Raw genomic sequence first — 26,119 nt, 5'->3', positions numbered from 1 at the left:
ATGATTGTAACTGTTCACGTGATTAGTTTTATCCTTTCGGAAAAAATTGAATGCAAAAATCAAAAACATAAAAATGATACTTGTGTTATTCATCCATCCAAGCTCAAGAGCCCCAAGGCCCATCTTTGATATTTAATATATGCGCCCAAACTCTCCAAGTCTAAGGCCCAAGGTCCATGGATTTGGCCCAATTCTTTTCAAACTATAAGTGAGTGAACTCACTTATAAAGGTGAAGTTCTAAAAAGGTTTGGGCGATGTGGGACTGGGAGTCCCTCATAAACACAAGTTCCAACAATACCCCACATTTTCTATTCAAACTCTAGCGATACCCCACATTTGAATAGAAAATAAGATACTAGCTAAATTAGTAACGTCTTTCCAGAGAACTTAGATATGATACGCATCGAGATAGGTGTCTTTTGGACTTGAACCTTCTCTAGAGAGTACTTATCGGATTTACCTAATGAAGCAGTGAATTTAATATCTTGAACTGATCATTCTTAGCAGTAAATTCAAAACAATAAGTATCGCACATATCACATCTTGACACACTTCAATTCATGCGGTTGTGTTCATTTTGGTCCTGAACATATCTTGATTTCATGAGACCCTTAGAGAATTGTAGCCATACCAATTCTCAAAGATGCGACCCCACATCAATCTCATATAGGTAATGCTAATAAAGAATATCATGTTCTATTCGTCTTAACCATAAGATATTAGCATTATTAAGAATAGTTATTCACCCTCTTCATCTTATAGGCAACACACTATTTTCCATCATAAGAATGAGTAAAGATCGTGTGTTTCTTACTTTGAGTTTTCCTCAACTAGTTTGCCTATTGAACCTAGAGCATGGGATCTCCAATTAGCTAAGTTAGGTTTCCGTCAAGTTATAACTCATTGAGTTGGCTTTAAACTCATTCCCCTCGATGTAAATGCCACTTGATCCTTGGATAAGCCTTTTGTCAAAGGATCAGCAATATTCTCCTTAGATTTAATATAATCAATGGAAATAGTTCCATTCTTGAGTAGATGTCTAATGGTCTTATGTCGTCGCCTTATATGTCTCGACTTCCCATTATATTCAGTGTGTTTGGCTCGACCTTATGCAGCCATGTTGTCGCAATGTATACATATTGCAGTCACAAGCTTGGGCCATAATGGAATATCTTCCAAAAAATGTTTAAGCCATTCAGCTTCATCAGCAGCTGTATCTAAGGCTATAAACTTTGATACCATTGTCGAACGTGCTATACACGTTTGCTTGGATGATTTCCATGACATAGCTGCTCCACCAAGTGTAAATACATATCCACTTGTGGATTTACTGTCTATGCTCCCTGAAATCCAATTTGCATCACTATATCCTTCTAATACTAGGGGATATTGAGTGTAATGCAAACCATAGTTCATTGTATGCTTTAAGTATCTCAATACCCTTATTAAAGCAATCCAATGATCTCTTCCAGGATTACTTGAATATCTACTTAGTCGGCTTATTGAATAAGCAAGATCAAGTCTTGTACAATTCATAATGTACAACAAGCAACCTATAACTTGGGTATACTCCAATTGAGATACGTTCTCTTTTTCGTTTTTAGTATGTTTATGAATGGGATCAAAAGGAGTTACTGCAGGTTTACAATCATAATGTCAAAACCTTTTTAGAACCTTTTCAACATAGTGTGATTCAGTTAAGATGTATCCATTTGAATTCCTTAGAATTCGAACTCCAAGAATCACATCAGCTAATCCTATATCTTTCATTTCAAACCTAGAATTTAGCATTTTCTTTGTGGAGTTAATCACATCTTTGTTTGTTCCCATTACAAGCATGTCATCAACATATAGACATACAATAACACAAGCATTTTTCGTTTGGTTAACATAAATGCATTTATCACTTTCATTGATTACAAATCCATTCGTAATCATATTATGATCGAATTTTTCATGTCATTGCTTAGGCGCTTGTTTGAGTCCATATAATGACTTAATCAACTTACAAACTTTCTTTTCTTGACCCTTGACAATGAAACCTTCAGGTTGTTCCATATATATTTCTTCATCTATTTCACCATTTAGAAATGCAGTCTTGACAATCCATTTGATGTATCTCGAGATTATACACAACCGCTATAGCTATTAATAACCTTATAGATGTTATTCTAGCTACTGGTGAATAAGTGTCAAAGTAGTCAAGTTCTTTTTTTTTACGATACCCTTTGGCAACTAAACGAGCTTTATACTTGTCTATGGTACCATCCGGTCTCAATTTTCTCTTGAAAATCCATTTGTGTCCTATTGGTTTATTTCCAGGAGGCAAATTAACCAATTCCCATGTCTTACTTTGCATGATGGATTCTATTTCATTTTGAATAGGTTCTTTCCAATAACGTGCTTTAGATGATTCTAATGCAGCCTTACAAGTTTGAGGCTCTTCTTCGGTTACAAAAGTGAGCAAATCAGGACCAAAATCATTTGCAATTTTTTCTCTTTTACTCTTCCGTGGTTCCAAATCTTGGCTTTGAACTCTAGAAGTTGAAGCATGATTATCGTCATCATTTCTTGTAGTAACATCATGTACTCTTTTGTTCAAAACATATGACCTATCTTTATAAGGAAAAATTTTCTCAAAGAACTCAGCTTCTGCAAATTCAAGTATAGTATTTACATGAATGTCTGCAATTTCACATTTATGAACCAAAAATTTGTATGCCAAACTATTATTGGCATGACCAATAAATATACAATCCACTGTTTTTGGTGCAAGTTTTTGTCTCTTTGGAAGAGGCACTTGGACTTTTGCAAGACAACCCCACACTTTTAAGGTTTTATATGTAGGTAACCTACCTTTCCAGATTTCATAAGGAGATTGATTAGTTTTCTTAAATGGAATTCGGTTCAAAATCGTGTTTGCAGCAAGGAGTGCCTTACCCATAAATTATGCGGTGCACCAGAACTGTTCAACATGGAATTAACCATATCCTTCAATGTACGATTTTTTCGTTTAGCCACTTCATTTTGTTGAGGAGTATATGGTGTTGTTGTTTGATGTATTATTCCATGTGTTGAACAAAATTCTGCAAAGTCATTAGATTCGTATTCACCACCTCTATCTGATCTTAAGACTTTTATTCTTTTGTCTAGTTGATTTTTGACTTCGGCTTTAAATGTCTTAAACATGTGTAAAGCTTCATCTTTACTATTAATCAAATAGACATAACAGTAATTGCTGCAATCATCAATGAAAGAAATATAGTAGTTATTTCCTCCACGAGTTGGTGTGGATTTGAAATCACAAAGATCATTATGGATTAAACCAAGCATTTTGTTGGATTTTTCCACTGATTTATATAAATGTCTTGCATATTTAGAATTTGTGCATATCTCACATTTAGATACTTTGTTCATGGAACATTTGGGCAATAGGCCTAAGTTAACCATTCTTTGAAGAGAACGAAAATTAACATGACCTAATCTTGCATGCCATAATGTAGAAGACTCAATCAAGTAAGCAGAAGAAGCATTAGGCTTGTAATTATTATTAATAGCGTTAGCAGAAAGTACATTCAGTTTGAAGAGCCCTTCAGCCAGGTAGCCCTTTCCCACATACACCCCACCCTTGGTGATTACAAACTTATCATATTCAAAGACTATTTTGAAACCTTTGTTACTCAAAAGCGAACTAAAAATCATATTCTTGCGAATATCAAGAACATGTAGAACATTGGTGAGTGAAAGCTCTTTTCCAAAAGTAAGTTTGAGCGTCAATTTTCCCTTCTCTGCAACAGCAGATGCTGTTGCATTCCCCATGTACAGATTTTCTCCACCATCAATGGATTGGTAAGTAACAAATAAATTCCAATCAGCACACACATGCCTTGTTGCTCCTGTATCAACCCACCAGTCATTGGAATTGGTCAATAAATTGACTTTAGATATAACAGCAACAAACGTGTCCTCTGCAACGTTTGCTTCATTAGAACTCCTAGAATTCTGATCCTTCTTGTGGCGGCAATCATTTGCCCTATGACCTGTCTTCCCACATACCCAACAACCTCTTTTGATTTTCTTGAAGGTTTTCCTTTTCACAGCAGTCAGTGTTTTCTTTGCAGCATCATTGCCTTTGTTTTTCTGATAGTGCCTTGCCTTGTGTGAGTCACCTCCTTCCACAACATTGGTTTTTGCCTTCAGCGATGAGACATCATACTTCTCATTTTTGCGATGATCCTCCTCCACAAACAGTTTGAGAATCAATTGATCCATGCTTATGTCTTCAGTTAGATGCTTCAGATAAACCTTAAAGCCTTTCCAATTCGAAGGCAATTTCTTTATAATAGAGCCAACCACAAAACCTTCTTTCAGACCAAGATTTTCTTCATCTAACTCATGAACAAGCACTTGGAATTCTTCAACTTGTTTGACAACACACTTGGTGCCACTCATCTTGTAATTCAGAAATTTTCCAATTACAAACTTCTTGGAACTTGCCACTTCAGACTTATACTTCTTATCCAGAGACTCCCACAGTTTTTTCGCTGTCTTATATGATACAAAGAGTCATCTAAAGCATTCATAATGTAGTTTCTGCATAGAAATTCACTGTGAGTCCAAGCTTCTATAGCCTGCAGAATTCGGCAGGAATATCTCCCTCTTCTGGTGCTTTGGGAGCCTCAGACGTAATCACATGACTCAAGTTCAGAGTTGTTAAGTACAACAACATCTTCTGTTGCCAACGTTTGAAATCAACTCCCTTGAACTTCTCAGGTTTCTCAATGTGCTGCTTGACGACACCAACATTTGATTGATTCATGGTTTCACAGAATTTCTATCTTAGATTGTTAGAACCAACCAAATGTCAAGTATATAATATATAACAATTTGCATAGTTTATTTCTAATGAAAAATTCAACAACAGATACAATATATCAAAATATAAACACTTAATGAAATTGCATATAAAATCACAAATCACTGACTTATTCTTTGAAGATAGAGGTTGCAGAAGCAATCTCCTAAGACAGAAATTCGTTCCTACACCAGTGCAGCAGTTCAATGGACGTCTATATTGCAGGATACAACTATCTAATCCAAGTTTTTACACTCGAACTTGGATTCTTGGCGATTTGGTTGTGACGTTTCTCTGTGAAGTATGAAGGATGCGATGGAATTGTTGTTTTGGTTTCTGATTTGACGGCCATATATATAATGTCGTAATATAGCAGTTAAAACCGTTCATGATTATCTTTAAGAACGGTTGTAACTGTTTACGTGTCCTTTCGGAAAAAATTGAATGCAAAAATCAAAAACGTAAAAATAATACTTGTGTTATTCATCCATCCAATTCCAAGCCCAAGGGCCACCAAGACCCATCTTTGACATTTAATATATGTATTCAAACCCTCCAGGTTTAAAGCTCAAGGTCCATGGCTTTGACTCAATTCTTTTCAAACTATAAGTGAGTGAACTTACTTATAAAGGTGAAGTTCTAAAAAGATTTGGGCGATGTGGCACTGGGAGTCCTTCATAAACACAAGTTCCAACATTCCCCCACCATTTCAAACAAAACAAACAACCCAAAATCCGAAATTCTCATAAACAAAAAACCCAATTCCGAAACAGAAGCAAAAAAAGTTGAAAGAAAAAGCCCACAAACTTTGAGTGCAGTTTCCCAGAGATTGGTTGCAATAGCCTCCTCATCCAGAGCCTCCAAAACAGCCTTGAGCCGAAGGTTATTGTACTTCTTGGAGTTGGTTTTCCTCTCAATGTTTCTCACGGCGGCGTCCGTTCGGAGGAGCCACTAGAGATTCTTCTGCACTTTCATCGGAGACGGGGTCCGAGCTCCGTAATATAAATGGAGACACTGCGTTGTTGGGTTTGGTTTGTTGGTGAGTTCAGCGTAGAATGTCGTCGAATATGTGGCGCTGATTAAGGAGATTGAAGTAGAGAGTGTTGGAATATGTGGCAAAATGGCCAACTCACATCCACTTTCGGCTAATAAAATAATAAGGTGGACAAAATCATTGTTGCTTTCCTTGTTTTGAGGAGAAAAGGAAAAGGCTAGCAAGTAGCCTTATTATTTTATTTGTATTTGGTTGTTTTTTAAAAGGGAATGAAGGGTGCAGCCGAGAGTAGAGAAAAAGAAAGAAGGGCACCATTTGTTTTTTCAGCATTCCTTTTGTGAGAGCACCGAGAGTAGAGAAAAGTGAGGGAGCTCATTTCAGTTTTGGGAGCAAGGGAGAGTTACAGAGAGCCTAAAACAGAAGAGAAGCTGCTGCTTCATTTGGTTAGTAATCATCTACCAAAGTAGTTGTTGTTGTAATAGCTTTGAGCTATATGTATAGAGAAGAAATTATTCATTATACTTCTTTCTCTATTTGTTTCTTTGGTGTGTGAGAGCTTTTGGGGTGTATTGAGCTTTTGGGTTGTGAGATTGTCAACACTTTGTAAACTCCTATTTGGTTGATAGTGGATTATTGGGTGAGCTCCTACTACTCCGAGGACGTACTCCAGTTACACTGACTGTGGAGGAACCTCATTAAAATCTTAGTGTTATTTTCTATATTGTTCTTGCATTTCATTTGATAAATTTCTGTGGGTTAGCTTGATTTGGTTCCGCGTGGTTTGGTGCTATCCTAGCACAACAATTGGTATCAGAGCACTGGTTGCTCTTGGGTACTGTCTAATTGCCAAAAATGTCAGACGGGCAAGATGAGAATCCTTTTGGAAGCAGCTCCGGATTTGCAAGAACTACGGTGCAAAATGCAAAGTTCGAAGTTGAAAAGTTTGATGGCACAAACAACTTTGGGATGTGGCAATGTGAGGTCAAAGATGTGTTGGCTCAACAAGATCTACTTGCCGCTTTGGGAGAGAAGCCGGAAGCTATGTCGAAGCCGGAATGGGAGAAATTAAATTTGTGGGCTTGCTCTTCAAGTCGGTTGTGCCTTGCAAAAACTCAGAAGTTTTTTGTGATGCGGGAGACATTGGCAAGTGTGTTGTGGCAAAAATTGGAAGACAAGTATATGACGAAGAGTGCAAAGAACCGGCTACACTTGAAGAAAAAGCTCTACCGCTTCCAATACAAAGAAGGTACAAAAATGATTAGACACCTTGATGCTTTTAATAAGTTGATTGCCGACTTGTTAAATTTAGATGAGGATATTAAGGATGAAGATAAGGCCTTAATATTGTTGAATTCCTTGCCGGACTCTTATGAGCATTTTGTTACCACTATTATGCATGGTAAAGAAACTGTGAAATTTGAAGATGTGTCAAATGCCTTGATGAATTATGAAATGAGGCATAGAGATAAAAATCATGATAGTACCTCGGAAGCTTTATTTGTTAGAGGTAGATCATCGGAGAGAAGATCATCTTCTAGTAGGAAAAAATCACAGTCTCGACCTAGAGGAAACTCTAAAGGTAGAAAACCTTTGGAAAGGGATGAATGTGCCTTTTGTCGTAATAAGGGCCATTGGAAGAAAGATTGTCCTAAATTGAAGACCAAAGGTAAAGAAAGTTCTGAAGCTAATGTTGCTGAAGTTGAAACAGATTTTCCTGATTTTGCTTTATCCACTTCCTCATCATTTGATTGTGCTACTAAGTGGGTGTTGGATACGGGTTGAACTCATCATATGACTCCTCACAAGGATTGGTTTTCAAGCTTGAAAGAGTTTGATGGCGGTGTTGTGTTCATGGGAGATGACAATCCTTGCACAACAAAAGGGATTGGTACAGTTCGGTTGAAGTTGCATGATGGCATAGTTAAAGAGTTGACAGGTGTTCGGTATGTATCGAATTTGAAGAAAAATCTTATTTCTTTGGGAACTTTAGAAGCCAAGGGCTTTAGGTTTCATTCAGATGGGCAGACATTGAAGGTGACTTATGGTGCACTTGTTGTGATGAAAGCTCCTCGATGTGGCCATTTGTATTTATTGCAATGAAGCACTGTGACAGGTGAAGCATCTGTACTCTCAGAAAATATGGGCATATCCGATTCTGATACTACTAGATTGTGGCATATGAGATTAGGCCATGACGGTGAGAAAACTCTACAAGGGCTTGTGAAACAAGGTCTTCTAAAAGGTGCCACGACTTGTAAGCTTGATTTCTGTGAGCATTGTGTCTTGGGGAAGCAAACTAGAGTGAAGTTTGGTACTGCTGTACATCAGACGAAAGGGCATTCTTGATTATGTGCATTCGGATGTTTGGGGTCCTACAAAGACTCCCTCTTTGAGTGGTAGACATTGGTTCGTGACCTTTGTTGATGATTATTCAAGAAGGTCTTGGGTCTACACTATGAAGCACAAGAGTGAGGTGTTGAGCATTTTCTTGGGTTAGAAGAAAATGGTTGAGAACCAGACTGGGAGAAAGATTAAGATTTTGAGATCGGATAATGGTGGTGAATACACATCCGACCCTTTCTTTAAAGTTTGCAAAGAGGAAGGGATTGTGAGACATTTTAGTGTCCGGGGAACTCCACAACAAAATGGAGTTGCAGAAAGATTGAATCGAACCTTGCTTGAGAAGGTTAGATGCATGTTGTCTCAGTCGGGTTTGAGCAAGTCGTTTTGGACAGAGGCAGTTACTTATGCATGTCACATCATCAACCGATTACCCTCAGCTGCTGTTCAGGGTAAGACGCCAATGGAGGTATGGACTGGAAAACCTTCTAATGATTATGATTATATTCGTATTTTTGGTTCACCTGCTTATTTTCATGTAACTGAAAATAAACTTGATCCTAGAGCCAAAAAGGCTATCTTTCTTGGTTTTAGTAGTGGTGTCAAAGGTTACAGGTTATGGTGCCCGGAGATGAAGAAACTTGTAATCAGCAGAGATGTGACATTTGATGAAGAAAATATGTTCAGAGACTTTGAAAAGAATGTGAAAGATGTCCAACAGGTGGAGCTTGAGAAAGTTGCCTCTAGTACTTCAAATCCTATTTCCGCTGATGTCGAAGCCACTACAAGTGAAGAAGTGGGAGACCATGAGGATGTTGAAGAAGTTGAACTTGAAGATTCTATTCAAGTTGAAGAGCAAGTTTCACCTTAAGAGTCTATTGCCAAGAACAGAGGAAAAAGACAAATTACCAAGCCAGCTCGGTATAGTGACTATGTTGCTTTTACTCTTCCTATTATCACTGATGAGATTCCATCCAATTTTGAGGAAGCCATTGAGAGTGAGGAAAGGGAGAAGTGGTGCAATGCCATGGGTGATGAGATGAATTCTCTCTTGAAGAACAAGACTTGGGAGTTAGCTAAATTGCCTAAGGGTAAGAAAGCTATTGGTTGTAAATGGGTGTATGCCAAGAAAGAAAATGCTGATGAGAAAAGCAATGTAAGATTCAAAGCAAGATTAGTTGCTAAAGGGTATGCACAAAAGGAAGACATTGACTACAATGAAATTTTTTCTCCAGTTGTGAAGCACTCCTCAATTCGCATTATGTTAGCTCTTGTTGCACAATATGATCTTGAGCTTGTGCAACTCGATGTGAAGACGGCCTTCCTACATGGTGATTTGAATGAAGAGATCTATATGTGTCAACCGGATGAATATAAAGTGAAAGGGAAAGAGAATTTGTTTTGCAAGTTGAAGAAATCACTTTATGGCTTGAAGCAATCTCCAAGACAATGGTATTTGAGGTTTGATAAATTTATGAGAGGCCAAAATTATTCTAGAAGTCAATATGATCATTGTGTGTACTTCAAGAAGTTGCAAGATGGGTCTTTCATTTATTTGTTGATATATGTTGATGATATGTTGATTGCCTCAAATAATGTCGAAGAGATTGATAAATTGAAGAATCAAATGAAGAATGAGTTCGAGATGAAGGATCTTGGTGAAGCAAAGAAGATCCTTGGCATGGAGATCACTAGAGACAGAGAGAAGGGTTTGGTTTGTTTGAATCAAAGACAATACCTTGAGAAGTTGATTCGGAAGTTTGGAGTTCATGATTCAACTAAACCGGTTAGTACCCCTTTGGCTCCTCATTTTAAATTGAGTTCTCTATAATGTCCTAAAGCTGATAAGGAGAAGCTGCAAATGAAAAATATACCATATGCAAATTTGGTTGGTAGTTTGATGTATGCAATGGTATGCTCTAGACCAGATATTGCTCATGCAGTTGGCATGGTGAGTCGATATATGCATAATCCTAGTAAAGAGCACTGGCAAGCTGCTAAGTGGATATTGAGGTATCTCCATGGTACTCAAGATGTTGGTTTATGCTTTGAGAGGGATGACTCTGGTATTAGTCATTTTGCTGTTGGTTATGTTGATTGAGATTATGCAGGTGATCTGGATGGAAGGAAGTCTACTACAGGCTATGTGTTTACTATGGCTAAAGGGCCAGTTTGTTGGAGGTCCATTTTGCAATCATCTGTTGCCTTGTCTACTACAGAGGCTGAATATATGGCAGTTGCTGAAGCTATAAAGGAGGCCATTTGGATACATGGACTGATTAGAGATTTGGGGGTTGATCAGAAGCAGGTGGAGGTACATTGTGATAGTCAGAGTGCCATTTATTTGGCTAAGTATCAGGTTCATCATGCAAGGACCAAGCACATAGATGTGCGTTATCACTTTGTTCGTGAAGTTGTTGGTGAAGGGGAAATCATTCTCCAAAAGATTCCAACTAAAGACAACCCCGCTGATATGTTGACTAAGGTTGTTGGTGTAGCCAAGTTTGTTCATTGCTTGAACTTGGCTCACATTTTGCCTATATAAAGAAGGCGTTGAGCAGTAGGAGTTTTTTTTTGGAGCATTTTGGCTTGTGATGGCTTTTTTGGAACTTGGCCAAGGTGGAGATTGTTGGAAAATGTGGCCAAGTGGCCAACTCACATCCACTTTCGGCTAATAAAATAATAAGGTGGACAAAATCATTGTTGCTTTCCTTGTTTTGAGGAGAAAAGGAAAAGGCTAGCAAGTAGCCTTATTATTTTATTTGTATTTGGTTGTTTTTTAAAAGGGAATGAAGGGTGCAGCCGAGAGTAGAGAAAAAGAAGGAAGGGCACCATTTGTTTTTCAGCATTCCTTTTGTGAGAGCACCGAGAGTAGAGAAAAGTGAGGGAGCTCATTTCAGTTTTGGGAGCAAGGGAGAGTTACAGAGAGCCTAAAACAGAAGAGAAGCTGCTGCTTCATTTGGTTAGTAATCATCTACCAAAGTAGTTGTTGTTGTAATAGCTTTGAGCTATATGTATAAAGAAGAAATTATTCATTATATTTCTTTCTCTATTTGTTTCTTTGGTGTGTGAGAGCTTTTGGGGTGTATTGGGCTTTTGGGTTGTGAGATTGTCAACACTTTGTAAACTCCCATTTGGTTGATAGTGGATTATTGGGTGAGCTCCTACTGCTCCAAGGACGTACTCCAGTTACACTGACTGTGGAGGAACCTCGTTAAAATCTTGGTGTTATTTTCTATATTGTTCTTGCATTTCATTTGATAAATTTCTGTGGGTTAGCTTGATTTGGTTCCGCGTGGTTTGGTGCTATCCTAGCACAACAGAGAGGCGCAAGTTAGTGGGGTGAATGAGGTGACACTCCATTGCGCCAGTTCCAGGCGATCGTCTCTTGCCTGTTAAGAGGGTAATGAAAGTGAGGCTGGGTGGTCGGCGTTTAGAACAAGATGAGAAGCACAAGTGTGAATAACATCACAAAAAGTGTGAACACGCTTTTTATTGAGTCTTGTATTATTTGGAGGAAAAACATCATCTCTAAATCCCTTCCTCCTAATCCACTAAATTCGGAGATCTAGATCGTTGAAATTTGATCCAACAGCTACTAACATAGTCTCACTTTAAAAGTTATAATAACTTTTGCCGTTGTAACTGTTATAATAATTTTTAAAGTGAGCCTATATTTGTAGCCGTTTAATTAAATTTTAACAGGCCAGATTTCCGAACTTAATGGATTGGGAGGAAGGGATCCGGAGATCCCTTTCCTTATTTGGATACACTTAATTTTATCTCCACGCTCTTTTCCTAGTTTTTAGCCATTAATATTCTACAATTCATTTAATATCTAAAATTAAGAGAGTGTCAAAAATTTAAAAAAAAATTGTGAGAAGCAAAAAGTAATATGTAAATAGAACTACCCATTCTTTATCGATACCAATATTTTTCCAACTATTTGGATTAAAAAAATTAAGAAAAAAAAACATTACGAAACAAAAAGTAAAAAAATGTTGTGCAGAAAGTACTGCCTTTTCAATGGAGAGAAATTTAAATAGATATTTAAATTTGAAATTTGTTGAAGAAGAGAAATAACATTGAACTAGAATTTAGTTGATGACTACGATTTTAATTCAAACTCCAAAGTATCCATAATGATCAATTTCAACGTATAACAACTAGGGATTTATACCGATTTAGAAAAAATAATGAATTTCTTGGCTTTGCTATTTTTAAATTCACCATTGTTCATTTGATTTCAAGATCCTCCTTACCTTTTAGCATACATTCAAGCATTTGGCCATGAGTTATAACTTTTGATATAAGTTATAACCTTTAACCTTTGGAATAAGGTTACACAACCACAGTAGAGCATTTCTATATAACAATTCTATCTCTTGTCTTTAAAATTCGGATTATACTTTGCGTAGCAAACCGCAAGTGTAATAACAAGTGAGTTTGAGTCCATTATATTATGGAGACAATTTGTTTCTAAACTCTTTTTGCACAAAGGAAGAGCGACAAGTTAGTCTTAGCGACAATGAATTTGATTCATGTCATCGCTCAATGTTCATATCTTTTATGTTGTTGCCTTCATATTTCGTTATATATTTCCAACAGTCTGCATTAAGGGAAGGGAGAAATTTTTGAAATCGAAATGCAATAAGTTGAAGAGAAAAACTTTAACCACTAGGACATTCCGTCATTTGCATACGAATCTAGAACATGAAGAAAGTTGAGGTTTCACCATAAAATTAATTGGCAATATGAAGAGTAACTCAACTTACTTATAAGCCCATGCAATGTTCCTCCTCCAATCAATGTGAGATCCATTCTCCACGGCAACCACTCACGTGTGGCGATTTTTCAAGTCTAACACATGCATGGCCAACACAAAACGGGATGACATGGATCATGTGTGGCCATTGGGTTTCACATGTGGAATAACATGCTCTAATACTATGGAAAAAAAGTTGAGCTTCCACTATACACCAATTAACGATATGAAGAGTAACTTAATTTACTTATAAGTTATGTTCCAATCAAGATGGGAACATTGATATAAAAACATGAGAGATGTCGCAAGAACTTATGGTTGACTTAAAGTCAAATAGACTAAATAAAGACACTCGGATGCAAACACGTTGTCTAAAACGATCAACATGGAGAAATGTGAAGGACCAACGAAGAACCTAAAAAAACCATGCTAGCTAAGAGGAAAATGTGGTGGAAGGACCAACGAAGCACCAGAGTGAAAAACATGAAAAATGATTAGGCAAAATGTGAAGGAACCCCAATATATAAACAAACCCACATCAGCCTCTTTCCGTCAGAGCGAAGCACACAAATTAGTCTCTCTCCCATTGCACTGCATGCTCTCCAACGTCAGGGACGTGGAGGGCTCTGCATCCTAACCCTCATTACTTCCAATTCTTCTTCTTTTCCCATCACTTTTTCCTGCATTTTCTTTCAATTTCTCACCCTTTCAATCTTAACAAATTAAGAGATATATATAGACACATACTATAGAGAAGGGAAAGCTAAGCCACATGGGGATCAAGCTTGTTGAAATTTTGGATCAAGGAGTGAGAATCGTTTGCAGGTCTTATTCTCATTGCCCGCAGACTAGCCGCTTGTACTACCATCCTCCGCGGCCTAACCAAGAAGACAAGCAGCACCACAATCACCATTTTAGAGGCGGCGCCACCACCTCCTCTGGCGGTGATGCCACGAAAACTGAGGTGCACTATTTTTGTCCCAAGGCGGCGGCTGATACTAACGAGTCAATAATTATTTTCTCCGTTTGATTAATATTGAGGTAAAAATGTATGCACAGATTTTGGTTATACTTGTTTATTTGAGAGACACACATCCTCTTTATATGCTAAACCAAAAACGAAAAGAAAAAGGAAAAGGTTAAATATTTTTTTCATGTTGTTCTCCAAATATGGGGTTCTCTCTTCCTAGTCATTTTTATAAACAAGTCTTTCTGCAAGTGTTCTCGTGCGCATAATATTTTTATTTTATCACCAGCTCTCCCGATGACCTAAATTTTTTTGTTTTTGCAATCATTTTCTTGCTAGGGGATGAGTTCATTCGTCTACTTAGAAATTTTATAATCTTAACGTTTAATTTTTTAATTTTCATTTGAAGATCATCTTTGTAAAAAAATTATTCAAATCGAAAATCATTTGATCATTTAAATGTATCAAATAAATCAACGGTGTAGATATCAAGTAACAAATTAATGATGATTCAACCATTTATATAGATGACTAGATAACTTCCGATTCGAATGATATTTTGTAAGAATGATCTTCAAATGAATATTAAAAAAATTAAACAATTCCGATTATGAATCTTTTACGATATTTGCAAGTGAAAGAATGAGATCACCTCCAAAGAGAAATGCAACCATTATCTTTTAATTTTGTTTTTAATTTTTTTGCTTTATATGTGTTGGGTTTTCCTATTGCGATACGTTGCGCCTTGTAAAACATTTGTGGTAAAGTAAGAACTTACAGACATAAAATACAAAGACTCCATTAATTTGGACTACGAAAAATCACAGAATTCACATTTGGACTATAAAATGGGATGCACGATCACCTCACATAATAATTTATTTCTGTTTCTTTTTACAATGTCACATGTAGACGTCATTTTTAGTGTGGATGCGTCACTGCTTCATACGAATAATGTTAGGAAGATTATATTTGAAAACTAAATGATGTATCACTAATGGTAAATAAGCATGTTCATCAACGCTTAAGTAATAATTCAATTATCAACAACATCATTTGGTTTAAAAATTTGCTCTCCTAGCATTACCCTTAAACATCATATTCTCTCTTTATTTTTTATTTTTTATTTTTTATTTTTGAATAAAGGATATTATCTACACTAAAAGGGTAGCATAGTAGGCTAAGTCTCATAATGAGCTAGCAATAATGTGGTTCAAATTCACATTTGGTGAGAACTAAACCTAAGGCCTCTCACTTACATGTAAAGAGGAATATTATTAGACCGTGAAGAGAAATACTACTAAACCGTAGTACTAAATGACCATATATGTAGTTCAATAACCTAATGATAAAAAATTTGAGTTTCTATTTATGCATATTGGTTTTAATTTCTCATCTCAAATTAATTCATGCGAAACTGTCATCTCTCATAATTGTAAGAATTTCGTATCCTTCCCCTCCTTTGAATCATAATAAATTTACAGAAAAATTGCCAACATGAAAGTAATACCTCAAATGTTGCATTAATTAAGTTATATCTTTCACAAGTTAATTTGTTTGACCTCAATCATGCTCCTCGCCTTTTCATATAGAAAGTAGGTTGGCTTACATGTTTAACGTGTTTGGTATTCTTTTTCATTTTTAGCGATCGAATGTGTAGATATTCATTGGTTATCACCTCGTACACAATTTAGTCGATAAATGATGGGTAGATTGTCATGGATTCCACCTTAATTAAGAAGGTCATTCTGATTATTGTGACAAAAAATATTTATGTGTTTTCAAAACATAATGCGGTACACCACGTATTATAGTTTATATGTCTTATTTTTATGGTATTATTCTCAATGCCTCTTCACTTTGATTTCTAGACGTAATGTGATGCCTTGTATTCTTGGTAAACTAAATAATCTTGCATAAGTAGAAAAATTGAAAGAACAAAAATCTTGGTGCTTGAAGTTTTGCATCTTCCCAATCATCACAAAAGTAGTATGGTTTACTTTTATATTGTGCCATCATCTCGAAAAGAATCTCTCAAAGAAAGACAAAAAAAATCTCATGAACAGATACCACCTGCTAGTTATGTGGTTGAGCTTGTGCTTGAGGTTTGCCAATCTTTATCTGTAACCAGTCATGATCGGCGAGTATCAAATCATGATTTAATCAATCATGAATGTTGATCGATCAGTTCAAAGGAAAAAAATATATATCTTATGCTAGAAGTTTTGATATCCTCTAGAATTCTTCTAATTTAATATAGATATGATATCGTAAAATACTCACTCTCGATTAGTATAAATACCGGCATCTACGACATATCTCTAGTAAGCTTTCATACACGTACTTTGTTCTATAGACCGCTGCTTGAGTTCTAAAATATAAATTGACTTTGTCGTCATATAGCTTTTAAATGGTACCATATCATCCTTTCATTTATATTATGAGTCGGAATGTGCTGCCTTTGCATAGCCAAAAAATTAAAAGAACAAAAATCTTACTGCTTGAAGTTTTGCATATTCCCAATCATCACAAAAATATCATAGTTTCCTTTTATATTTACGTTTTTCATCTCGAAAAGAAACTCAAAGAAAGACAAACAAAATCTCATGAACAGAAACCACCTGCTAGTTATTGGTTGAGGACCTTGAGGTTGGCCAAACTTTCCTGTCAGCAGTCATGATCAGCGAGTATCACATCAAGCTTTACTCAGTCATGATTTATAATTTATTATTAAAGAAAATAGAGAATTCAAAACTGTTATAATAATTTTAAAAAGTGAAGAGTTTTGAACTCAGAAAGTTTCCTAGAAACTCAATACTTAACCATTAAATATTGAATTCATTAGAATATTAGATCACATTCAGAACAATAATATCTCGGATTAATCAATAAATTCTCTTAATATAGTGGGTTGCATAGTATTAAAACGATTGGTTCTATTGGAAGATTAAACTTAGTCCTAAACTCACGAAGCACACCTTAATCTATCGGAATAAAACTTGTAGTTGTCGAAATGTTTGTATAATTTACCAAAAAATAAGTAAGAAATACTAATCATGATTCATAAGACACACAATTAAGGATGACGAAGGCAAAACAGTAACTAAACTCAAAATTAAAAGGCGTAAATGGAGGACATTGCCAGTAAAGCTAGATAAGAGAGACAGTGAGGAGTGGGATTAAAGAAAGCGTTGGTGTGAAAAATTGTAACCGTTCGTTACAGCCGCGGCGAACTTGTCACGCATATTTAGACGCTCAGTCAGTCTTGACGCGTTTTCCGGTATATTCGGAAACTGTGGTGGAAAACTGAACACGCTTTCATAAATTATCTTTATTGCACAAAAGGCCCTGATAGTTTCTGATATTTATATATTGTCTTGTCTACTTATTTAATTGTAGAGTTGTCCCTTTTCAATATTTTGCTTTTCAATTAAGGGAAAATTATAGCAGTGTATGTATGTAGACAATTGACTAAAAATGTATTTTAATTGAGAACATGGGACTTGATTAAATTAATAATTTAGATTGGAGAGGGTACTATAATAATGTCTATGTTATTCGTACAATATTTAGTATTTTATTAGTTGAGATTTGGTTACTGTCCAACTTAATTGTAATCATATATTCATTGGATTTTTGGTCGGGCTGTTCATATGACATGAAATATTATTTCATATTTCAATATGGAATTCCTAAAAAAAAAAAAAAAATTATAATCATCTTGTTTCACATATAAAAAAATGAAGTGTGAAAAGGGATAACTTATAATTAGAGATCGATGTACAACTATGTGAATAGAGTTTTAGACTCAACCTACTTTCTTTTGCAGAATATATATTCCTCTAAACCCAACTTTTGAGTTAAGTTAACCCTTAACTATTAAGAATATTCCTCTAGACTCAACCTCTGTAGTTGTCTCATTTTGAAGTGTTCATGTTCAGTATACATTAATTTATTTGATCCAACTATATTATTGTTGATGTAAGCAATCAAATAGAATGCAATTTTCCTCACCCCGTTAAAGCGAGGGTGCTGGTCACCACTCTAAAGTGGGGGTCTTACTCAATACCTCATTGGTTATCATTAGATTAGTTTGGTTTAATTGATTCAAAAAGAATCTCATAATTTATATTCATCTAACGGTTTTTAATTAGGCAATGAACATCACCTACATTTTAGGAGCGTACAAAACAAACTTTATGATATTAATACAATTCTCATTACATTCTTTCCTTTGATTTTTTTATAATTATTCATTTGTGAAAAATTAACGTGAATAAAATTCATGAGTCATGACCAACTAATTCCACCTAGTACTACATTCGTTTTGTATTCGTAACACAACTAGTACTAAGAATTACAAAAGTATGACAAAATTCCATACGAAATAATGGTCACAGTAAAATATCCAATAAACGAAGGGACTGAGATGCAAATACGTAGCGAACAAAGGACTAATACGCAAAGTACGAGTCAAGGCCCAACGAAGCGCCCGATTAAACCCCACAGGCAAAAGCATCGAAAGGAAAGGCCAACGAAGCACCTAATATACAAAAAACAAAATTAAAAATAAATTAAAAATTAGGGCAGGGTATACGTGAAGGGAGAGGCAGCAACTATATAAACAAAGCCAGACGAACATCTCTGCCGTCAGAGAAGTTCACAAATCTCTTTCTTCGAAATTTTATGGGCTGCAACGTTTGGGACGTTTTCTGATCCCAAACCCTAACCCTAATTTCAGTTTTCCTTCCTTCCTACTCTCTCTTCTCCATTTTCTTCATTTTAGAGAGAGAAAGTAGAGAGAGAAACAGCTATACTGTAGAGATTTGATTGATTTTAAAGAGAGAGGGAGGAAGATATGGGGATAAAGCTGGTGGAGATTTTGGACCAAGGAGTCAGAATCGTCGCCAGATCTTATTCTCATTGCCCCCAGACCAGCCGCATGTACTACCATCCTCCTCCGCCCAGCCATGAAGACCACCACCACCATGGGCACCACAATCTTCACAGCGGCGGCGCCACCATTTCCGGAGGAGGCGATATTGTGACGGCCCAGATGCGTTGTTTCGGTGCCAAGGCAGCGGGTGCTGGTTCTGATACCAATGAATTTATACTTTTCTCCGTTTGATTATTATTAATGCTGAAGCAAAATGTATGCAAACATAGATTTTGGATATTATTATTGGAAAGGAACAAAAATACTGCGGTTCTTTTTTTATTCCTTTTTTTTTTTTTTTAATTTTATGAAATTAAATCTCATTGAATTGAAATTACGGTGGATGAGGAATTTGTTGATGTTTATTTTTAGACATGATTTTATACATATTAGCTAAGAGCAGATGAGCTTTTAAATCCCATTGGCGCACTCGAATTTGAAATTACTTTAGAAACAATTAAAAAAAAGAAGTGCTATGAACACATGTTCACATGTTTTTTTTAGGGTAAAGTACAAAAAATTACCTCAACTATTGGTGTCACGACACTTTCATACCTCATTTTTTAAAATTGACAATTTTGTTCAATTATCTTCAATTTATTCGATCGTCGATAAAATACATAGACGTTCCAGTGGAAATTATGCAATTATTACATAACAAACCCTTGGAGGAAAGGCAAGGCAAGGGGGGACAACAGGTAGGAGAAATGGAAGTTTAGGCTCTCGTGGGACTTGGTGTTGCTCGTATTTTATAAGAAATGTTTACTTATAAATCTGATCATATTAGAGCTCGTCAAGAAATATTTGGTACTACAATTATTAGAGGAACAATACCTAAACCGGAGAAAGATCTAGAATCTTTTCGATTGGTCGTTTATTAATTTTTGTTCATTGACCTTCAATTATGTGTGAGAATAAAAAATGAGTTTGTAGATAGTACCATCCTTAAAAATTGCAAATACAAAACAAAATTCCAATTTTCTATTCTAAGTTCTAGTTTATTCAAGTGTTATTTTATCAAAAATTAAATATAGGTTTATTAATCAAAATGGTCTCTGAGATTGACATAACTCCTTATTTTGGTTTCTGAGATATGAAATACATAGAACTAGCTAGACATTGAGTTTGTTCACAATCAATCATTTTAGTCGTATCGTGTAAAATTCTGTTACATAAGGACTAAAATGACAAAAATAATCTCAATTTAATAAACAATAGACCAAAATGATTGACAAAAGTTGAAGGTATTTTTGTCATTTTATCCTAATTTAATGAAGACTTTTCACGAAAAGACCAAATTGATTGATGGTGAAAATTTTCAGGGACCAATTCTATCGATCTTAAATGTCAGAGGTCAAAATGAGGAGTTATGCCAATTCAGAAATCATTTTAATTAAAAAGCCTTAAACATAATAATTTTTTTTAGTACAACGATATACATTATGGGAATGGGGAGTTCAGCTAAGCCACACAATAGGTAACCTAATTTGATTTCAAATTCTCCATACAATGGGTAACCTAATTTGATTTCAAATCCTCCATCCATGAGATTCGAACCTAAGACCTCTTACTTACAAGTGAAGAAGAATACTATCAGACCATAGTATTAGTGGTTTAAATGTAATAATTGAATCCATTAAAATTCATGAAAAGATAAATGGAGTGAGGATCCTCGCTGGATCTTTTTTGTGAGGATCCCGGAGATTCTTAAATCACATCCGTTCATCGTACATCATGTTGTCAGAAATCGTTGTAAATTTTTTTATTTAAAATTGAATAAAAACAGTACCTGACGAAAACTGACCGCACGATATACGATAAACGATGAACGGATGTGATTGAAAGATCTCCAGAATCCTCACAAAGAGAATTTGACAATGATTCTCTCTTAGATAAATGGCTCAAGGGCGCATAGAATGATATGATTAGTTTATTTTGTGGCTGGGTTGTTTTTCTTTTTAAGGAAAAAAAAAAAAGAATAAGCTAGTGGTCTTATCATGATAGTCCTTTTTTTAAGAGTCGGAAAGACTCATCAAGGCACTTCAGTCTTCTCTGGCAACCACCGTGCGATTCACTAGCACCATGAATCTAACACAGAACGTGTCGTGTGAGATACAGGTCTTGAATTTATTTCCAACCACAATGTCATCCCGTGGTAATTTTGACCTTTATCAAATAATTGGTGTTACAAAATTCATCTTTAATTTTTATTCAGCTTATTTACATCTTATGTTATCATAAACCAGTTTGTTGATAGGACGACAGGGTTGAGAAAATAAAAGAGTTTAATTCTTAATTAATTGTTAAACAATTTTTCAAATTTTACGATTGCGACTTGTGAACATTAACCATATTTTTGGACTGGTCGTATGTCACTGGTATTAAAATAATGAAGGGGACCCAGGCCGATTGAGAGTCTTGAACAGCCAAAAGTTGGTCAAAATAATTATTTACGACAACGGAACTATATAAAGAATTTGTAATTTAAGCGGCTAGTTAAGAATAAATTTTTATTCATAAACAATTAAGAGGTGTTTGACGACCGATCTTTTCAATTGTCATTTTTGTTTCAAGTGGAAACTTGTTTGGTAACCTATTTCAGTTTTTAATTTAAGATAAAACTGATACATAGTTTCAGATAAAAATATTTCAAAAAATGAACAAGTTTTAAAATATTTTTTTTTTTTATAAATGAAAACTAAAAATATAGTTATCAAATGGCCCTTAAGTGTTAGATTACTTTTGGTGTATAAGTTTGTATCATAATTTATTTTAATTGAATATAATTCAGAGAGCAATGGGGTTAAGCCAGTTTAATATGTGCGTCAACTGGCCATTTATGCGCGCCCCTAGCTCTTATCCATCATGCAAGAAGGGCAAATCGTAGTCATCCTTGTGTCACTCCACTCGTTTAAGAGTTGCCATTAACCTGGTAGGGGGTTGGGCAATATATGCCCGGGGTTCTAGTCGGCCTGAATGTGGCCCACCAGTTACATGGGCGGAGAAAGATTTTGGGACTCAGTCAAGAGGTGTTTTAGAACTTTTGTCATGTCAACTCATGGATGGATGAAGTTGCTTTCAGAAAAAATATTCCTATTTTTTTAGTACTTGACAAATATTATGGTTTTATTTTATTTTTAACAAGCTATATTATTATTTTAAACTAGATTAAAAAGAAAAAGAAAAAAATTTGAATACGAAAAGTAGTAAATTGAAGAGAAATGTTCTATCCACGAGTGCAATTGCAATCATCTTCGTGCAAGAATATTATAGTTAAAGTTGAAGGTTAAAGCTCGTGGAAACTGGTAGGTTTAAAATTCTTAAGTAAATGAATATAAGTCTCTAAATATTTTTCTTTTATAGTCAAAAATTGACATTGTGAAATGAAATCCAATAAACTTGGTACTCATAAGTCCTTGCCTCTCCACCGAAAGTGAAGAATATTTTAACCAATTTGGGTTAGTAGTAGTAACTAGTAAGTAGTGAGGATGGGTGGAAAAATCGGTAAGTTTGAGCTATGCCGAATGTTTATTTCCTCAGTAATAATTATAATAATAAATAATCGGACAAGTGTTGATGTCTACTCGGTGTTTTGCAATTAGTGATATTTTATTGTAATATTTTTAGATTTAGTTTGCAAGACCTTTTGGGGCAAAGTGCTTCATGATATGTATTTGTAATGTCATTTTATCAAGGGAATTGTTATTAGCACTTCAAAAATCTCGTTTTACACTCCTAATATTTTATATTGGGAAAGAAAAATAGATTTGTGAGGAGTGTAGAATGAGATTTTTAAAGTACCAATGACACTATCATTTATCAATAAATATATGATTCTGGGTAGTGATCAATTTTGGCACCAAACAAAAAGAACTAAAGTTGAGTTCATTGGGCTGATGACATTTATCAAGCTTAGCCAGAAAAGGGAGACCTCCTCAACTTTGAACTGGACTGCCAATTCCAATTGGCTCCCTTTTCTGGCCTTTTCGAGAATAAGAAAGGCATATGCTAGGCATGCGATTTGATTCCAATTTCTAGAAGACTAGAATTTGTTCGTTGAATACCAACCAATTTTTTTGTCACATTTTGCATTTTTAGAAAATTGAAAAACGTATTTGGTATCTACTTTTCAAAAACTAAAAACTTTTTTATTTTTGTGTGCTTTGTTTGGCTTTTAGTTTTCAATATAAGTCATTGACAACATTACACCTTAGAGAATAACACTTCAAACTCAATACTTTAAAACATTAAAAAACACCAACTGATTTCGTAATGAGAGAATGGCACAAGAAAAACTTAACGCAACTAAAAATGAATTGGAGCATGATTAACATATGAGAGGATTTGTTTTACTCAAATTGAGCTCTTGAAGTGCTTGTGTTGCGTTTTCCAGCCTATGATGAGTTGTCCTAAGTCTATTTGGTGGGCCGATTGAGATAAGTTGTGATCAATGAAAATGAATTGACTCTAATCTATTGTTTGTTGTGTCAAAATATAAGATGAACATAACTATACATAATGAGTTATGAATAATCCATCCTTATACATGAGTTCTAAGTTTCTTATTTACATGTCTCAGTCAATCTAATTATATTTCCAAGGCTCAATCTCATTCAACATACCAAATATACCATAAAAACTTTGTAAGTTAAGCGGTTAAAAATAAATGTTTATGCAGAAAGAATTACGAGGTGTTTAATAATATATAAATTAGAGTCTGATGCGGTTAGGCCAGTTTAATATGCATGAGATGATATATAGATTAGGTCAATTGGTCATCTATGCGTGCCACTTGAGCTTTAGTGCATCCGTTTTCTATAGACTAAGATTATCTAAAATATCCGTCTTATTAAAAGAAAATTTGTGCGACAGTATTCCATTTAAACTTGCCGATTAAATGCATTATTTAACCAATATTTGTTTCCAAATTTATAAAACTATTATAATAGCATTCACCCATCATGTATTTTTTTAGTGTTACGTGAAAAAAATGAATAATAATTGTCTTAATGCACCTATTTAAGAGTTGTCATCACCCCGGTAGATACTTGGTCAATATATGCCTGGGCTACTAGTCGGGCTGAATCTGGCTCAACGGTTGCATGGGTGGAGAAAGATTCTGGGATTCATGAGGTACTTGGGAGCCTTGTTGTCATGGCAACTCATGGATGGGTGAAGTTGCTCTAAAAATAAAATATTCTATTTTTCATACTTGAGATATATTATAGTTTTTATTTAATTCTCCTATAAGCGATATTATTATTTTAAACTAGACTAAGGGGGGGAAAGAGATTTGAACACAAAATATAGTGAATTAAAAAGAAATATTGTATCCACCAGTGCAATCAATTCCTTGCAAGAATGAATATAAGAGCATGTGATCCAATATCTTAGTGGATAGGATGTTAAGTTTTCACACACTCATCCATGGGTTTGAAATTCTCCCACTTCATAAATTCTTGTAAGAGGTTCGAACATTTCTCATTCTTCTTAATAATAATAACTTAAAAAAGAAAAGAATATAAGCCGTGAACTTTTTTTAAAAAAAAATAAAAAATTCACATTGTGAAATGGAAGCCAATGAACTTTGTACTGTCTTTTTGTGAAAAATATAATTAAATAATAAAAAAAGTGCTCATCTCTTGAAGCGCTATCATGGTTCGGATCAAATTTGTTCAACCGTCGGATGGGCCTTTTAGTTGTTTTCTTGGTTGTAGTTCTAACCTGAAAAGATGAACCATACAAACACACAAAATCATATATATATAAAGTCTGTTATTTATTATACCTAATTTGGCGAATAATAAACAAACATATATACAGGTATATGAACGAAATTTAAATTTGTCCATTTCTGGTTATATGTTGTTTCCTTGTATGCTTGAATGGTATAAGAATTACAACAACTCAAGAACAATGAGACTATAAAAAGGTATCCTTGGCCTCCTGGAATTTCAGAAGCTGTTTTTTGCAGAGTAACTAGGTTAAGTTTTAAAAAATGAGGTCGAATATTGGTGTCGCCCGTACACGCTCTGTGGTGATGATGATGATGGTTTTTCTGCTAGTCACTGAGCAGGTCGTCGCAAACGAAAAATGTCTCCAAGAATGCTACGGCGCCTGTAGTTTCCCTTGGGTCGCAGAATGTTACGAACGATGTAAAGGAAAGTGTGGAAATACTCAGCCTCAAAGTCTTGTGGATCAGGTTATTCAGTACTGCAAACTGGGTTGCTCACTTTACCAATGTTCCAAATATAAAAACGGTACGCGCCCTCTCTTTTCATGCATACTCGTTTTTTTCCTTTAAACGTTAAAAATTTCCACCTCTAGCAACGCTTCATTTTTCCTTTACACGATTTTTATCCTTATGAATGCTCCTGTTTGTTTTTGTCACTTGATTATCCTTTAATGTATTCAATTCGAATGTCATAAATCATAAGATACGTGCATGTGTGGATGAAAATGATGCACATAATTTGAATTCCTTTTCAAGATCGAAAAATTCTATTGCAATCCTTGAAAGAGATTACTTTTTGAATAAAAGCTTGCCTAAGATTAGAAACTAACTACAGTCCTTGATATTTAATTGTAGTTTTCGAATATTAACTAGGTTGTAATAGTTTTGAGTTTTTTGTGTGTAGGTTATATATTGATTCCCATAAACCATAAAAATGTTATTTATCATTGAAATTATTAAGTTCCCATAATAAGAATATTCGTATATTATCTACTTTTCATACATTCGTACCGAAACTTATGTATTGAAACCTACGTACCGACACTTCCGTACCTATAAGTTTTTTATTTTTTATTTTTAAATATAACTTTTTTCTATTTTGTTGTTGACTTTAATTTGAAATTTGCATAAATTTGTATATCTATTAATATGATTGGAGCACAAAAGAATACATTAATATGGATAAGTAGAGAATTTCGGATGGTAAGTTTATAAATAGTAAACGTCTTATAATTTTTTAAATATGATAATTTTTAAAAATAGAAATTTAAATTAGATTTCAAAAATCATTCAGGTTAAAATCTAACTAAATCTCTTTTAAGCCCTAAAATCTAAAATCCCATTTCAAAATTTCCATTTGTTAATTTTTCCATTCTTATTTGTTGTATTTTTTTAATGGCAGACAAATCAAAAAGGGCAAGCTGCGTGGGTCACTGCTCCAACAAATACTGCAACATCAAACATCTTAATTAGACGCAGTCCATGACTTTACACGATTGCTAGATCAGCAAAAAATCCTTGTTATCC

General features: G+C 34.9%; 1 pseudogene; it reads right to left on the bottom strand.

Annotated features, from left to right (window-relative positions):
- Nucleotides 1-2,078: 2,078 nt before the first annotated feature.
- Nucleotides 2,079-4,820, bottom strand: LOC148698329 (uncharacterized; annotated as a pseudogene).
- Nucleotides 4,821-26,119: the final 21,299 nt, after the last annotated feature.

Source organism: Pyrus communis, chromosome 2 (genome assembly GCF_041283825.1).
Source record: "Pyrus communis isolate YQ-2024b chromosome 2, ASM4128382v1, whole genome shotgun sequence".
In the NCBI taxonomy this organism is placed as follows: domain Eukaryota; kingdom Viridiplantae; phylum Streptophyta; class Magnoliopsida; order Rosales; family Rosaceae; genus Pyrus; species Pyrus communis.
Note: the sequence above shows the minus strand (reverse complement) of the source record. Positions and strands in the feature narration are given on the sequence as shown.